The following is a 14763-nucleotide window of genomic DNA, read 5'->3' as shown; positions in this document are numbered from 1 at the left end:
ACTCAGACGCAATGGCCTCCCGGAAATTTTAATCATATAGATATCAATATTTAACCAATCGCTACCGATTTGTCGTAGTTAATAAGCGACAATCACGTTGCCTTCCGGTCGGCTCTGGCGTGCCCCAAGGAAGTATGCTGGGGCCATTATTGTTTTTATTTTATATTAATGACATTACTACAGAACGTTTTGATCAGAATGTCCAAATCAGGTTATTTGCGGATGATTCTTTTGCTTTTTCAAGACGTAACTTCAATTAACGCCCAAATGCATCTCAACTCGTCTCTTGTTAAGATTTTTAATGGTGTGAAATGTGGGACATGAAACTTAACACTGATAAGACCGCCTTTCTTCGCTTCTCTCGGAAAAAAGCTCCGCTTTCTTTTAACTACAGGCTAGGTTCGTCACCTTTGCTGGTAGAGACTAAATATAAGTATTTGGGTGTCACACCTACTAATACTTTCTCATGGAATTTACGTATAGATAACATCTGCTCTTCCGCATTCCGTAAACTATATTTTTAAGACTATAAGGTAAGAAATTCTCGCCCTAGCGTGAAATTACCTGCTTACAATTCACTAATTAGACCAAAACTTGAATATGCATATGTTGTCTGAGAGCCGTTTACTAAACACAATATCACCCGCCTAGGAAAGGTACAGAGAAAAGCTGTAAGGTTTATTTACTCCAAATTTTCCCCTTATGACTCCCCCTCTGAAATAATGCAGGTTAACGGTATTCAATATGCACTAAACAAAGAAGAAAAATTTACGTTTGAAATTTCTTGCTTTGGAATCGACATCTAGCTATTAACCCTTCTCCATATCTGTCGCTTTCAACGTCGGGGCATACGCGCCATCATCATCCTAATTCTCTGAGGCCCTGTTTTGCGCGAACCGATTTATTCAAGTTTTCATTTTTTCCTCGCACTGTAACAGACTGGAATGAGTTTATTCATTGCCTTTCGCCACACTTTGATATTTATTAGCTTTGTAATTATTGTTTTGTTGCCATTAAACCCACACTGCTTGGACCTGTACAAGCTTAGTTCGCAGTATTAAATAAAGAAAGAAAGAATTGCGTAACCAGCTCTCATGTGCGACCTCATCTCGTTGACCAGAACAGACAACGCACTGCTTCACCAATTCGGCCATCCTGGTGTAGTAACCCTCGGCTCTCAGTCGCCAGCGGCTGCGGAGCCACTGAATGAAATAGATTTCGCACTGTGCGCTCATTCTGGTATCGTGCAGGATATGGAGGTTTTGGAAAGGCGCGTTGTAGCGACCACAGGAAGGCAAGTCTAGATTTGAAGAGGGAATGAAAGAAACTAGTGCGACAGGATCCGAACGAGTTAGCGGTGAGAGGGAACGTAAGAGAATTCAGGATCTTACTGCAAAAGCAATGAGCGATAATATCACAGCTATCATTACGGAATGCTATGAAGAAGGAGGCGGTAGAGTGGTTAGACAGGCTACCGGAAAGCTCTCTCAGGAGAGAATCGAGCATGTGCAACAGAAAAAAGGTAGCCTAAAAGCCGTGAAGAGAAAACTAGGCGTACGCAAAAATCAGATTTGTGTGTTAAGAAATAGAACAATATAATTAGAAAAAGAGATAAGGTAGCTAAACCAGCCGCAGAGTTCCACACAACTTTATACAGTAGTGAATGCAATCAGGGCGTTATCAGTAGCGCACACCAATAGGATATCCCGCCAGTAAGAGCCTTGGGAGCAGTGCAAAGGGGGAAATACGCTGGTGAGTACCCGGCAACAGCAGATCTGTCGAAGGACGAAACTAGCCGCCCTGTATAAGCAATACCTTATGACCTCGAGCGTACCGGAAGCTTGAAAAAAAGCTAACATCTTACTCCATAAGAAACGGGACGTCAAGTACCTTACTATCTTTTGGCTACAAAGTACTCACTAAGATAATCGTTCATATATCTGGATAACAGATTTCAATCGACCAAATGATCAGGGAGGCTTTCGTAAAGGCTACTTGACAATAGACCATATCCACACTACCAATCAGGCAGCAGAGAAATGCGCAGAATATAACCAACCTCTATGTATAACCCTCATAGATCTCGAGAAAGCATTTCACTCAGTACAAACCTCAGTAGCCATGCAGTAATTACGGAATTAGGATGTAGATTACCTTTATGTAAAAATAATGAAAGATATATATGACGGCTCCACAGCCACCATGTCCATACAGTCAATTCTAATAAGGGAGGGTGCCAGGCAAGGCGATACGATCTGGACCCATGCTAATCACGGCCTATTTACAAGAGTTATTGAGATTGCGATTGGCTCAGGACGTTGCCTTGCTAAGTCACTCAGGGGAATTGCAAAACATGATCCATGACTAGAGACACAACAGAACGGTGGGTCTAAATATGTACAAAACCAAAGTAATGTTAAACAGTGTCGCAAGGGGACACCAGTTTACAACTCGTAGCGAGGTGCTTGAATTGTTAGCGGAATACCCTTACTAAGGGCAGGTAGTGACCGCTGATACGGATCTCGAGAGAAATATCTAGAAGAATAACTATGGGGTGGAGCGCATATGGCAGGTTCTCTCAGATCATGAAAGGCAGTTTACCAGTATCCCTGAGGATAAAAATACAGAGCAGCTGTATCCTACCGGCACCAACCTATGGGGCAGAAACGTGGAGGCTAACGGAAAGGGACCAATTCAAATTGAGGACAACGCAGCGAGCCATGCAAAAGAAAATGATTGGTGCAACGTTAACAGACAGCAAGAGGGCAGAGTGGGTCCTAAAACAAACGCGCGTTAATGAAAGCGTAGTATGGGGCGGCAGTAAGGTTGATCGGAGGATGAGATAAAGAAGCTTGCGGGGCAGCTGGCACAGGACAGGGTTAATTGAAGAGGTATGGGAGAGGCTTATGTCCTGCAGTGGAGGTAGTCAGGCTGATGATGACGATGAAGTTCCCTATCTCCCTCTAACACAAAGCTTTAAAGACAAGTTTAGAGTCCGCTCTGCACACTCTTTATCAAGCGGCCCTCCAACTCCCCTAATCTTTACCACGATGAAAACTTGTTCGCCAATCTTCCACATGGCAATGCATACGGATCCTCTCTCAGGCTCACATCCAACCCATGCTTGTAGACCTTCAGGTCCTTGGCCTCCCACATGTGTCCAACTTCCATATCACACCCGTTCCTCGCAAGATGTCTGATTCTTCACCCTGCACGCAGGAGGGCTCAAGCTGCCCATCACTCGCCGCCTCTACACAGTCACACTGTAGCATAAAAAGCCGCCTCCATACGCGGATCTTTCGGTGCTGCTTCTCAGTTCGTATACCCCCTTTTACTCCTAACCCTCTTACCAGCGATGCCTACTTCGACCCACCGGGCAGCTTCACTTTTGAGATCCTCTCAACTGCGCATGCTGTCCACGAGTCTTGACTCGACCCAACAGTACGTGGTGTGCACCAACTCCCAAGCCGCCCACTCCTAAGCCGCCCTCAGCTATTCTCAAAAGCGGAGCATACCCCCGGATACTGATCTAGATACGACGCGTCTGAATCTGAGGCCACGTACCGACACTGTCTCTATTTATCAGGCTCATAGCGTTCGTAAAATTCAGACCACCACGCTCACTACATCAGCAAGACTTTATACCGCTTCCGGTATCACCCATCTTGCCGCAACTGTCCTGAACCCTATATACCGATCTTGCACACTGTCTCTTCTACTGTCCCACCGCTGTCGAATCCCCCTTTCTACTCTTCTCCCTCATGCTCAGTCCTTTCCTGGCATACCTCGCTGGCTTCTCGTGAAGACCAGCTCCGCCTGGTGCAGTAGGAGAAGCTCATTTTGAGCACTTGATTTCTGCTCAGAAATACAATACTTCAGTACTGCTACTGACCTCTTTCCCGAACGAAGAGCACTGGCGGATATCACAGTTCTTAATAAACTGCTCAGCTACCACACTGAGGACAGGCGACCAAAACGCGCACCGCCTCACCACCCAGTCACAGGCCCAGTGCCCTTCAGCAATGTGCTCAAAACATTTCAGGGATGAATCTCACGCTTCTGGTTGCTGAAAGTTAGTATCAGCTTGTGGAAAGCAACCTTTTGCGGGTTCTCATTTGCTCCTGAGCTTCCGCTAGGAGCCCCAGCGAGCTCGCGATTCGGTACGCGTTCTTTCACTTCTTGTGTAATCATGACAGTAAAACAGAACGAAATAGAGGCTCAATGTAGGGCACTGCCAAGAGCAAGAAGGCAGGGATATGCCTCGCACTGTGCATGGCTACGGCGGCTCCTTGTCTGTGACAGGGTACCCTTTGGATGATGTGACATGAGAAAACTATAGAAACATTAAAATTTCTATGCTATTTAAAAACCGAGTCAGGAAAATGTAAACATGAGTATCGCTTCATGGGGGCCAAGATGCAATATTTGTCTGAGTTCTTGAGTCGGTGCTTTCTGGCCACAAGCCCACATATATGGCAGCACCTTGAGAGCTGCACCCCGGGAAGTGCCACACAATCTTCGGTGTGTACGACTCAACCGCGAGACGTTATATGTAATATCAGTTTCGCTACATGCGGATCCAAACTGAGTGGCCACAAGTCCACATATGTGGCTAAGATTCAAAATCCAGTACAATGGCTGGAACAAAATCACAGGATCAATGTATCATTTCATAAACTGTGGTGTAATCATGGCAGTAAAATGCAACGAAATAGAGGCTGAATGTAGGGCACTGCCAAGAGCAAGAAGGCGGGGAGTTGCCTCGCACAGTGCACGGCTAGGGCGCCTCCTTGTCTGTGACAGGGTACCCTTTGGATGATGTGATATGAAAAACACCATAGAAACATTAAAATTCCAAAGCTATTTAAAAACTGAGTCACGAAAATGTATACGACTCAACCCGGAGACACTATAGGTAAGAAAAGTTTCGGTGCACGGGGATTCAAACTGGGGGTCCAAGAGGCAATAATTGCCCGAGTTCTTGAGTCGGTGCTTTCTGCCGACAAGTCCACGTAAGTGGCAGCCCCTTGAGAGCTGCGCCCCCGGGCAGAGCCGCACATTTCCCCCTGTCTACGACTCAACACGGAGACGTTATAGGTAATGTCAGTTTCTGTGCATTGGGATCCAAATTGAGGGTCCAAGAGGCAAAAAATTCTTGAATTCTTGAGTTGGTACTTTGTCGCCACAATTCCACATATGTGCCTAAGATTCAAAATCCAGTACAATGGCTGGAACAAAATCACAGGATCTAAGTATCATTACTTAAAATGTGGTGTAATCATGGCAGTAGAATAGAACGAAGTAGAGGCTGAATGTAGTGCACTGCCAAGAGCAAGAAGGCGGGGAGTTACCTCGCACCATGCACAGCTACGGCGGCTCTTTGTCTGTGACAGGGTATCCTTTGGATGATGTGACAAGAAAAAAACTATAGAAACTTTAAAATTTCTATGCTAATTAAAAACCGAGTCACGAAAATGTCTACATGAGTTTCGCTGCATGAGGCTCCAAACTGAGGGTAACAAGTCCACGTAAGTGGCAACTTCTGGAGAGCTGAGCCTCACTATGACTCAACCCGGGGACGCCATAGGTATTATCAGTTTCGCTGCTTTGGGATCCAAACTGAGGTGCTAAGAGGCAAAATTTTCGTGAATTCTTGAGTTGGTACTTTGCGGCCACAAGTCCACATATCTGGCTAAGTAGAGAATTCGAATTTATAAGTAAAAATGTAAAGTTGCAATGAACAACTAAAAGAGATTCAAAATCCAGTACAATGGCTGGAACAATATAATAGGATCTAAAGAATATTGCTTAAAATGTGGTGTAATCATGGCAGCAAAATAGAACGAAAGAGAGGCTGAATGTGGGGCACTGCCAAGAACAAGAAGGCGAGGAGTTGCCTCCCACCGTGCATGGCTATGGCGGCTTCTTGCCTTTGACACGGTAACCTTTGTATAATGTGATGTGAAAAAAGCTATAGAAACAGTAAAATTCCAACGCTATTTAAAACCGAGTCACGAAAATGTCTACAAGTCAACCTTGAGATAAGTTCTTGAGTCGGTGCTTCCTGGCGACAAGTCCACGTATATGGCAGCCCCTTGAGAGCTGCACGCCGCGAAGTGCCACACATTCTTCCGTGTGTACGACTCAACCCAGAGACGCTATATGTAATATCAGTTTCGCTGCATGGGGATCCAAACTGTGGGCCCAAAAAGCAATAATTTCTTGAATTTTCGAGTTGGCGCTTTATGGCCCCAAGTGCACATATGTGGCGTAGATTCAAAATCCAGTACAATGGCGGGAACAAAAAGTGGTATAATCATGGCAGTAAAATAGAACGAAATAGAGGCTGAATGTAGGGCACTGCCAAGAGCAAGAAGGCGAGGAGTTGCCTCCCACCGTGCATGGCTATGGCGGCTTCTTGCCTTTGACACGGTAACCTTTGTATGATGTGATGTGAAAAAAGCTATAGAAATAGTAAAATTTCAATGCTATTTAAAAACCGAGTCACGAAAATGTCTACAAGTCAACCTTGAGATATGTTCTTGACTCGGTGCTTCCTGGCGACAAGTCCACGTATATGGCAGCCCCTTGAGAGGCGCACGCCGCGAAAGTGCCACACATTCTTCCGTGTGTACGACTCAACGCAGAGACGCTATATGTAATATCAGTTTTGCTGCATGGGGATCCAAAGTGTGGGCTTAAGAAGCAATAATTTCTTGAATTTACGATTTGGTGCTTTATGGCCCCAAGTGCACATATGTGGCGTAGATTCAAAATCCAGTACAATGGCGGGAACAAAAAGTGGTATAATCATGGCAGTAAAATAGAACGAAATAGAGGCTGAATGTAGGGCACTGCCAAGAGCAAGAAGGCGAGGAGTTGCCTCCCACCGTACATGGCTATAGCGGCTTCTTGCCTTTGACACGGTAACCTTTGTAGGATGTGATATGAAAAAGCTATAGAAACTAAAATTCCAATGCTATTTAAAAACCTAGTCACGAAAATGTCTACAATTCAACCTTGAGTTGAGTTCTTGAGTCGGTGCTTTCTGGCGACAAGTCCACATATATGGCAGCACCTTGAGAGCTGCCATATACGCTGCATGGGGATCCAAACTGAGGGTCCAAGAAACAAGAAACAAGAATGGCCACAAGTCCACGCATGTGGCAGCCACTTGGTAGCTGCGCCAACCCGGAGAGACCCGCACGTTTTTCTGCCTGTGACTCAACCCGGGGAAGCTATAGGTAACATAAGTTTCGCTGCACGGGGATCCAAACTGAGGGTCCAAGAGGCAACAATTTCTTAGGTTCTTGAGTCGGTGCTTTGTGGCCATAAGTCCACTTATACGGCAGCCCCTAGAGAGCTGAGCCCTGGGAAGAGCCACACTTTCCCTGTCTACGACTCAACCCAGAGACGCTATATGTAATATCAATTTGGCTGCACGGGGGTCCAAACTGAAGGCCCAAGAGGCAAAATTTTTTGAATTCTTGAGTTGGTGCCTTGTGGCCACAAGTCCACATATGTGGCTTAGTTGAGAGTTTGTTGGCACAAGGTCGACTAAGGCCAAAAAGCGTCAAAGCAATGTTTAAAGCTGCGTGCAATAAACAAATAAAAAATATTCAAAATCCAGTACAATGGCTGGAACAAAATCACAGGATCTAAATACCATTACTTAAAATGTTGTGTAATCATGGCAATAAATGGAACGAAATAGAGGCTGAATATTGGGCACTGCCAAGAGCAAGAAGGCGAGGAGTTGCCTCCCACCGTTCATGGCTACGGCGGCTCCTTGTCTGTGACAGGGTACCCCTTGGATGATGGGATATGAAAAAAACTATAGAAACTTTAAAATTCCAATGCTATTTAAAAACCGAGTCATGAAAATGTCTACGAGATGCTATGGGTAACATGATTTTGTTTCATGGGGATCGAACCTGAGGGGCCAAGAGGCAATAATTGCCTGAGTTCTTGAGTCGGTGCTTTCTGGCGACAATTTCACGTATGTGGAAGCCCCTTGAGAGCTGCACCCTGGGAAGAGCCACACATTCTTCCCTGTGTACGACTCAACCCGGAGAAGCTATAGGCAATATCAGTTTCCCTGCATGGGGATCCAAACTCAGGGTCCAAGAGACAATAATGTCTTGAGTTCTTCAGTCCGTGCTTTGTGGCCGAAACCCCTGGAGAGCTGCGCCCCGGGAAGGTCCGCACATTTTTCCCTGTGTACGACTACACCCGTGGACACTGTAGGCAACATCAGTTTCGCTGCATTGAGATCCAAACTGCCGGTCGCATAGGCAATAATTTCTTGAGTTCTTGAGTCGGTGCTCTGTGGCCACAAGTCCAGTGGCCGAGAGTTGTGCTCCCCCGGGGGCTCCTCAGCGTGCGGTCTTATGCAAGCTTAACCGGCGGCTCGGGGCTGAATCGCAGCCCACGATCAAGATGCCCGCCGCGTCTGTGTGTTACTAGCGCCAGAACATGTTCACACACGCATAGAGTTCCTTGTACAAAAAAAGTTCCTCCTTCTCTGTACAAAGTCACTCCTTCTCCCGTTCCATTCTCGGCTAGGAGCAGTCGTCAGTTCTGGGAGGTTCTCGATTTTTATTTCGCCCCGTCGACGCCGTGCGCGAGAACGAAGGAGAGAGGGCCACTCTTAGTACGGGCGAAGTTATGCGCCCTCCATCGCCTCTGAGTCTTGTTTTTCTACTTCTTTCTGGAAAGATCGGCGGCCAGTCTGGCCTACTTTTTTCGTCGAGCGCGCAGGAGGGGGCGCTGCCACTAGGCAGCAATGGGCCCTGGAGACGGGCCTTTGTGTCCAGCTCTCCAACTTCCCCCTTTGCTCTTGCACAAAAGTCGAATGGGAGGCACTGTTGGGTCCTGCAGCACACCCTTTTATGAGGACAGCGGCAGAACTATTTGAGAGGTTGAGGGTGGCGTGGTGGTGACGAGGGTCAACGGAGATTTAGGTCCTCATCCCACATTACATGTTTTAGGTGTTTCCCCCTTGCCCCTCCTCTCCAGACAGCACTGGAAGACGGACTGACAAGAAATCACCGCCGAGGTGGCGGCGGATTCCTGTTTTTGCTGCTCGACAAGCTCTCTCCAAATGATCAGGCTAAACGCATGCTCTTACATTAGGCGGGGGGGGGCGTCTGCTCGTTCTGGTTTTCTCGCTTCACACATGTCGCTCGAAGTTCCGTTGCCCATGGTTGCACATACTAAGCAGGTTAGAATAAATGGGCCCCCTTCTCCTACTGTCCGAGGTGAGGCCCTGGGCTGCATCAGCCCCCCCCCCCTAATCAAGCGCTGCGTTTCAGGCCAACTACAAGAGTTCTTCAACTTCCAGCGACGGCCCCTAGGGGAGGCGAGCGGTGGCAGTCGGCGCCAGAAAAGTTCGCCGTGCCACGTGTGTAGCCAGGTTTCAATGGAGGCCCATCGCATTTTGTTCATTTATTTAGAGTAATGCCACAGAGGCATTATGCCTGCCCAACATTTCAGCCTCCCCCCTTAGCGTTCCGAGCGTCGACCGGCACCAGCTATCGCCAACCGCCGCACACACCGTGCAGCATGGTCTCGGACCCAGCGCCAAGCGCTCAGGGACTCTAGGCGCTCGGCTACTGAGTCGGAGTATCCGGGTTCGAACCCGACCGCGGCGACCACGTTTCGATGGAGGTGAAATGCAAAAATGCGCCCGTATGCTGTGTGTTGTCAGTGCAGGACGTTAAACATCCCCAGGTGGTAGAAATTATTCCGGAGCCCTCCACCACGGCACCTCTTCATTTCTTTTTTCACTCCCTCCTTCCTCCCTGCCCTTACGACGCGGCTCGGGTGTCCACCGAGATATGTGAGACAGACACTGCGCCATTTACTTTCCTGAATTTCATCGTCTTTTAATGCTGATCCATTTCTAACCATTTTGCACTCCAGCGTTCGTGTTAAGCTTGCTGTCGGCGGTAAATATATACACTGGAATTTGGCATCTACAACCGGAGTTCTTCCGTTTTCGACGCGAACGGCGGACATCAGGAGCGACTTCACCTCAATCGAATTTTTTAGGTGCAGGTAGACATTAAGCTTGGCAGCAAAATCTAAGCAACCATATGTTGTCCACACGACCAGGATAGTCAAACCGGCAGATAGGAATCTCACACCCAAGCAAGAGTCTCCAATTTTCAGTGCAACTCATGTTCAGAAGTAAAATAATTACCAAAATATAGATATTTGCGCAGGTTTCTGGTGAGGTTCTGGTGTGGTGCGGAGCTGTGTCGGTAAGGGGCAATTCGGTAGTGGCAGCGGCGGGGCTAAATGATGTCTTCTACGGTGACGCCACACAAGTGGTGGAAAGAATAGCTCAGGGAGTTGACGATATAAGGGCAGTAGCTCAACAAGCGAAGACCGTGGCGTGCGCAGTACCGAAGGTACTAGGACAGAACGGAGAGGTTGACAAAACGTGGTGACTTAATCGGGAGATAAAGAAGTTGAGTCTGGAGAAAGGCTTCGAAGCGGCCGACATAAACAGGGAAGTGAGCGGAGCAGGCGTTGGAAGAGGATTTCCGCGAGATGGCATTCATTTTATTGCAAGGATAGCAGCAGAGATCGGCAGGAGCCTGGCGGGCCGGGCAGTAGATTTTTAGGGGGACCATGGGGGCTACGGGCCTAGAAGTAGGTGGGAAGCGAAGAACAGAGTGTACTAATGGAGGCTGAGCAGAACGAAATAACCATTAGGAGGTCCAGAAAGAAAACCACAAAAAAATAACTGCACACTGCCTCAGTGTTCGAGTTAATAGGGTTAGCTACGGCAGCTTTAAGTGTTTACATCGGTGTGCTCAGCAAACGTGAAGACAAAATCCAAACATCCGCGGATGTTACCTTTTCGGAGACGTTCCTTCTAAGTAGGGTGCCTGGATGCCCGCTGGCCCATCGAGACACCCTACTTCTAACAACTAGGGTGCCTGGATGCGCGCCTCGCCCCCGCTCCGTTCAGGGTGGGGACATTCTTTGAAGGACCTGTTGCCGCCTCGACCGGTTTTCGTAGCCGCTGTCCGCCATTGCCTAGCCCACTCTCCGCGGAGCCAGCACGTGTGAACTTCGCGCGTCCGCCTGGCCGTGGTTTTCGGTGCGGAATGCCTGGCTGCTGTGTGCCGTTGTGCACCAACCATTCTAGAAATGGCTGGAAGATGTATCACTTTCCGACAGAGCCGAAGAGAAGACTTCTAAGGATCGCAAAAGTCAAGCGTGATAAGTGGCAGCCGACGAAGGGATCATGCGTGTGCAATGTGAGTATTATGAGCTTCGCTTTTGTATTTAAAACTTACTGCCGTGCACGTAATAACCGTGCTCGGAGTCCATAATTTTGTAGTGTACAAAAGTGTGCTCAGAAGCAGTAGAAATACTGCCATGTGACACGAGCGAGTGTTCCGTGCCTACATCATCAAACTGTACGATGCCAGCATTTTTATATGGTTCTAAAACACATCAGACGTGAGCCCAGCGCTGAAAGAATTATGCGTTGATGCTCCCGGTTTCGCTCCTTTATAAAGGTATTACAAGCTTCACGCTTTTTTTGTGGTTCTGACATTGCCTGCAGGCCCACTTTGAAGAGAACAACTTCGAGCAAAATCGTGCCGACGGCTGGAAAAAGCTGAAACCAAATGCTGTACCAACTGTGTTTCCCTTTCGCGGTAAGTACCGCCAATAATTCGTATCATCGTTGCATGCACCAAATACTTGCCTCTGCATTATTTTGAAGAACTTCACCGGCACTAATGCATTCGAGCTTGCAATCGCTTGCATAGATCTAATTACGACAACGGCCATTCTTGTTTGTACCACCAACTTATTTTGTTTTGTTATTGCAGCTTTGCCCCAGAAAAGGAAGCCACCAAAAGAAAGGATGGGACCTCCGGTGCCATCTGGGGCATGTGAAGGAGAAAGCGTGCCGCCGTGTGAAGATGATGCTTCTGTAACAGCTGGAGTCTCATGGGATAAAAGCAAGGATCCAGCCTCGGGGTTACTGGCCAGCAACATCGATCTGCCTCTAGAACAGGACTGCTGCCCAGAAGCAGGCAGCCTCAGCCATTCGCCAAGTGATGGAAGCAATGCGCAACGAATGCAAGGTTGGTCCCCTGCTGCACTGTCTGGAGAAGATGATCTACAATCTGCAAATATCTCGCACGCAGAGCTAAATAAGCAACTCGCAGATATGAAGAGGAAGTACAATCAACTCCGTGACGCGCACAGCAAGGCAAATGCAACAATTCAATGCCTTAAAGAAAAGGTGCAAAAGCTAGAGCGTAATATAGAAAACCTTGGAAAGCACGTGAAATTCTTGAACAAAGATCAAGTGGAAGCACTTTCTCGAAATAGCAACCAAGGCAACACATGGTCACCAAAAACAATCCGGCAAGCACTGCAGATAAAATTCTCATGCGGAACCTCGGGTTACGAAGCAATCAGGAAACTCGGATACCCACTTCCATCCAATAGGACTCTGGCGCGTCGCCTCCAAGGCCTGAGTTTTACGCCGGGGATCCTAACTGAGGTGGTTGAGTTTCTAAAGATGAAAGCAGAAGGCATGCAGGATGTCGGGAAAGACTGTGCCTTATTCCTCGATGAAATGGAGATCGCTCAAGGATATGAGCTCGATCGGGCTGGAGACGCTGTGTATGGGGGGAAAACCTTGCCTCTAAAGCCAGATGAGCCTGCTCGCCATGCCCTGGTATTCATGGTGGGCGGCCTAACTCAGAGATGGAAGCAAGTAATTGCATACCATTTCACTGGTAGTCACGTAGATGGTCCGACCCTCAAGGAGTGCGTTCTGCAGATTGTTGAACTTTGTGCCGACATCTCTCTGAGAATCCGCGTCGTGACTTCGGACATGGGAGCTTCAAACCGGGCGATGTGGCGAGATCTTGGATTTACGAGTCACAGAAATTCTCGAACACTTTGCTCAATACCACATCCTTTCCTTGTAGATAAAGAGCTATTTTTTACTGCGGACGCAGCACACGTGCTGAAGAATATCAGGGGCCAGCTTCTGAATTCATCTGTTTTTACTCTTAGTGATGCAACTGTATGTCAACATGGCTTGTCATCTAACGAAGTAAGAATGGGTCATGTACGCGCTGTAGTAGAGTACGACAGTGACAAAGAGCCAAAAGTCGCGCCAAAGCTCTCAGAGGCGCATGTTACTGGGGGTCACTTCACCAAAATGAAAGTGGGAGTAGCTGTGCAGTTCTTCAGAGAGGCTCCTGCCGCAATCCGACATTTGGTGAGGCATCAAATTCTGGGTCCAGAAGCGGAGACTACCGCATGGTTCCTCGAACTGGTATCTAAGTGGTACACAATTATGTCTTCACGACACCCATCAACCGCTCTAAGCCTTGAAAACATGGAGAAATACCATTCAGCCATCGGCACACTTATGTTGGCGCTTGAAACCTTTCAAGGTATGAAAGCAGGTAGCACGCCTCAGTGGAAACCGTCTCAAGCAGGCCTCGTAATATCAACAACAGTCGTTGTTCGACTTCACGATACTCTCCTAAAGAGCGAAGGCTATAAGTTTTTTTTAACTAGCAGGATTCTGCAGGACTGCCTCGAAAGCCTATTTTCTGTCGTACGCATAAGGAAGCCGGTTCCGAATGCGTATGATATGAAGTGTGCGTTGAAGATTATTTGCGTGAGTCAGTTTTTGCACACACCAACGACAACGAACTATGAAGTCGACGATGGCCAATACCTTGTTGACATGCTGTCGAAAGGCCTGAAGGAGCACACCGAAGCCGAAGTGGAAGACATTGACGACGCGGAAATACCTTTCATTGAGGCGCTATCATCAGCTGATTGTGCCATCCTGTTTCACATTGGTGGCTTTCTGGTAAAAAGCATCATCAAAGCGGTTAACTCGTGTGGCCAGTGCAAGGCCGCAGTCTTGGGCTCCAGCAGCAGCGAGCATGCATATTTAACTGCGCTCAAGGAATATGTTTGCGATGGCAACAACCTTCACTATACGAGCAATGCAGTCATGAGCACTCTACAGTCTTGTGAGGAGCATTTCAGGGGAATCACCACTTAGACGGATAACGCGCTCACCATGAAATCGCCAGTGCAGGTCGTAACTGCATATCTGAACAAAATGTTGCAACCCAATCTCGAAACTTGCGAGCAGCACAAGGAAGCCGTCCAGAAGATGCTGATCTCAAGCTACGCACGGCTGCGGCTGCGCATACACCTTCGTAAGGTTGGAGCAAGAACAGTCAGTGGAAACGCAAGTAAGACATGTGCAGGAGCAAGCCTGCCGTGAACTCTGAAATTGCCCTGCAGTGCCCTGTACATCGCCGCAACATATCCCCTTTCATATTACCTTAGTAACAGTGGTATTTTTTTTTGCTCCTTTCTTCAATACCATCTCGACCTGCATTAGTGTATTACCTTGTATTTTTACGCTGCAGAGCTCATTTTCCCCTTCATACTACAACAGCATCCGAATAAAATCCTTCAAAATTTGCTCGGTGTGTTCAATGTGTTTGTTTTAAACTGTGTATTCGAAGCTAGTGTGAAATTCGCTGCTTAAATTTATTCCCCAAGTCTTACATAAATGCCAGAGCTTTCGTTCATTAGGTTACTTCCATTCATTCTTTCAGCAATTGAAGTTCATATCTTAATTAATGTCCCATAATGACAGTTTAGCAAAAATAAAATTTTGTCAGCCCGCCTTGCCTTGGGAAGGTGCAACACCTAGAGCTCGCATAGGCTAAAGAGAAGCTC

At 47.5% G+C, this 14763-nt stretch overlaps 1 pseudogene; it reads left to right on the top strand.

The window, feature by feature from the left end:
• Positions 1–11197: 11197 nt before the first annotated feature.
• LOC144102570 (uncharacterized) lies at positions 11198–14404 on the top strand (annotated as a pseudogene).
• The last annotated feature ends 359 nt before the right edge of the window (positions 14405–14763 follow it).

Source organism: Amblyomma americanum, chromosome 1, assembly GCF_052857255.1.
Source record: "Amblyomma americanum isolate KBUSLIRL-KWMA chromosome 1, ASM5285725v1, whole genome shotgun sequence".
NCBI classification, from domain to species: Eukaryota; Metazoa; Arthropoda; class Arachnida; order Ixodida; family Ixodidae; genus Amblyomma; species Amblyomma americanum.
The sequence above is the reverse complement of the archived record's forward strand: the minus strand, read 5'-3'. Positions and strand labels throughout refer to the sequence as shown.